The sequence below is a fragment of the Limulus polyphemus genome, unplaced genomic scaffold, assembly GCF_000517525.1.
Source record: "Limulus polyphemus unplaced genomic scaffold, Limulus_polyphemus-2.1.2 Scaffold2459, whole genome shotgun sequence".
Taxonomy (NCBI): domain Eukaryota; kingdom Metazoa; phylum Arthropoda; class Merostomata; order Xiphosura; family Limulidae; genus Limulus; species Limulus polyphemus.
Genome location: NW_013668069.1, coordinates 832 through 3,596, shown reverse-complemented (window position 1 = coordinate 3,596; position 2,765 = coordinate 832). Strand labels below are relative to the sequence as shown.

General features: G+C 34.4%; 1 protein-coding gene across 1 annotated transcript in view; it reads right to left on the bottom strand.

The window, feature by feature from the left end:
* LOC111087670 overlaps nt 1-2,157 on the bottom strand; it is a 9,410-nt gene extending 7,253 nt beyond the window's left edge. Inside the window, exons 1-2 of the mRNA XM_022395100.1 lie at nt 2,018-2,157; nt 1,007-1,080 (exon numbers count right to left, since the gene is read on the bottom strand). The gene's annotated coding sequence lies outside the window, so the exon portion shown is untranslated. The remainder of the gene's footprint in view (nt 1-1,006; nt 1,081-2,017) is intronic.
* Between the last annotated feature and the right edge of the window lie 608 nt (nt 2,158-2,765).

Genomic DNA, 2,765 nt, shown 5'->3' with positions numbered 1-2,765 from the left:
GTATTCCTGTGGCTTCCTTCGTACTGGATCACTCCTATTACTGACATTCATATCTGGGATGTGACTTCTAACGGGACTGAATATGTCTGCATGAGGGTTTAGCTGCAGGGTCTGGATAGGGCTTGTCATTGTCTGGGGCTGATTAAGTCGATTGTCAATGTATCCTCCTTGTGTGAAAGATAATAGATTGTCCTTTAACATATCTAATTCGCTTTTAAATTTACTAATGTTTTCCATTTGTACTTCTTGTTTCCTTTCTTGTTCCAGTTGCAACTGCTGTTGTCTCTCTTCTTGTTTCTTTTCTTTTTCCTCAAACAACTGCTGTAATTTCTCTTCTCGTTCTTCTTGTTTCTTTTCTTGTTTTTGTATTGCTGCCATCAAGTCTGCTAAGCTGTAGTTTGATTTTCCGCCTCTCGTTTCCATTTTTCTTCTCTTTTTTTTTCTATCCCACTCTCTGACACCAATTTGTTACGTCTCCATTTGTTAATTGATTTTCCGTAACTTCGTTCCGACGAAACTTTAGCGACACAAGTCCTTACTTAATAAAACTGGTTTATTCTTTCCGTATATAACTTTACCGATACACTCAACTTCAACAATCGCGCTAAAACAAACGCTATAACAACGAACGTGCTCAATAATACTCTCTGACTGCAGATCAATTACTCACTGTCTACACACACACACATTGTTGTCCCGTCACGTTGTCACCCTCTTATACATACCAGACTACCCTATATCTAGTAATCTCCCGACAATTCCCGAAGGTTCGAGAGAACGAGTCACGTGACCTCGCTGACGCAACAATAGGATGAAACAATAAAGTTAACATTTTATACTTTTTCTCCACCCCAATAAGTAAGGGGACTTTTCCGGCTATATTTGTGTTATTTAACTAAGCATATATTCTAGTAATAAATAATTTTTAAAGCCTAAAAAGACTGGATATAACTAAGAAACACAAAATATTCCTGATACATGTATCTTTTTTTTTTGTTTTACTCACACGTTTCGGATTTCTTGTATAAGTTGAAAAAACTGAGACTGACTTTTACTTTTTCTGGCATCTTCTTTTGCTTTCTGTAGAAAAGAAAATGATAAAGAAATATATGTAAGATTAATTTCAGGTTATAATAGTTTATTGCAACAGTAAGCAAGCTTAAACTAATAATATTTTATTTTATTGTAAGAATATACAACGTTAAATTCAGATTATTATATTACAGAAACATGAAATATTATATTTTATTGCAACAATAACTATTTTGGAAGACTGCGGGTTGGAAACAAGGTTCCGACGTCAGAACTGACACATCTCAAACGACGCTAAATATGAATCACGTGCCTTTCGGGAAAATATTTCATTCGGCATTATGATTATATATTTAATTTTATACGTATTTCTGATCATCTAATTTAGATCTCGATATTTCTAAACACGATAATTCATATTCCAATCTTTCAAATTTGCACTTGATAAATTTTGTTGCAATATGTTTTGCTAATTAATTATTTTTAATTTGTAAAGATATTTAATAAAATGTATTATTCACATATAATTAAGTTTATTTTTAATCTATCCAACCTGCAATATCCGAAATCTTTGGTTGGTTTGATTATTTGTTTTTAACCGTAAGCTACACAATGGGTCATCAGCACTTTGTCCACAGTAGGAAATCGAACTCCGGATTCTAACGTTGTAAATCCGTAAACTTACCGCTGACCCCCCGAGGGACAACCGAAATACCCATAATTATTAGACATGTCGCGTTTTTAAAACATCATGCTGAAAAATATACCATGAATAAACAAAAATATAATGTACGAGTATACGTCAATGCTTCAAGACATTCGGTGTTGGGTGAATATGAAACGTGCGAAAACGGTTAATTCTGCTACTGTGTTACCTACAACCGGACTTTCGAAAACCATATAGGGTTCTCAAATGTTTTAACGAATGATGGATTTGCCATCTCTCTTACTAATAACCGTTTTCAGTGGCAGATTTTGTACTTACCCTTTTGACACTCTTCTGGAACAAACTAAAAATTTGACCTTCTCTTAGATTGTTTACTATTTCCTTCACAGAATGATGAGGAGACACTAATTTTACAGTGTTGACGAAACGATAGAACTTCTGAAAAAATAACAAATCGTAAATGAAATCATAACAAAATCAATTAAAATTTTCAAGTTACATAAACAGCTCTTAATTTATGATGGAATGATATGATTGGCGTTGTTTTAAATTTGGCGCCACAAACATTGGTTATTCAACATTTTCCATTACCTTGTCTTCAACTTATAAACGTTCTAATCCTTCCCTAATTTTCGAATATTCGCGCAAAGCTACCTTAGGGCTATCTACGTTAGTTGTGCCTGATTATGAACTGACAGATTACATGAAAGGCAGCTAGTCAACAAACCCACCAACAACTGTTTGGCTACTTTTGTCTGATCGAAAAGTGGGTTTTGGCTGTCACCCTTATAACGCCTCCACAGCCCCCAAAGTGCGGAGCGTTTTTTTCTTTCGGTAATTGGACGCAAATGATGGATCCATAGAACCACAATTCTACACGCTAAATTTCGTGCCCCCCTCTTTCCAAAGCAACAATTCATATTTGTATACAACTTCTGATACTGTAAAAACGAATCTAAGTATTCTATACGTTTCATTCGTTCGTTAGTAAATTACATGGGTAATACAACAACTGTGCAAAGAACATGTTGCTTATTAAACACAACACATTAATCCAAATAATTAA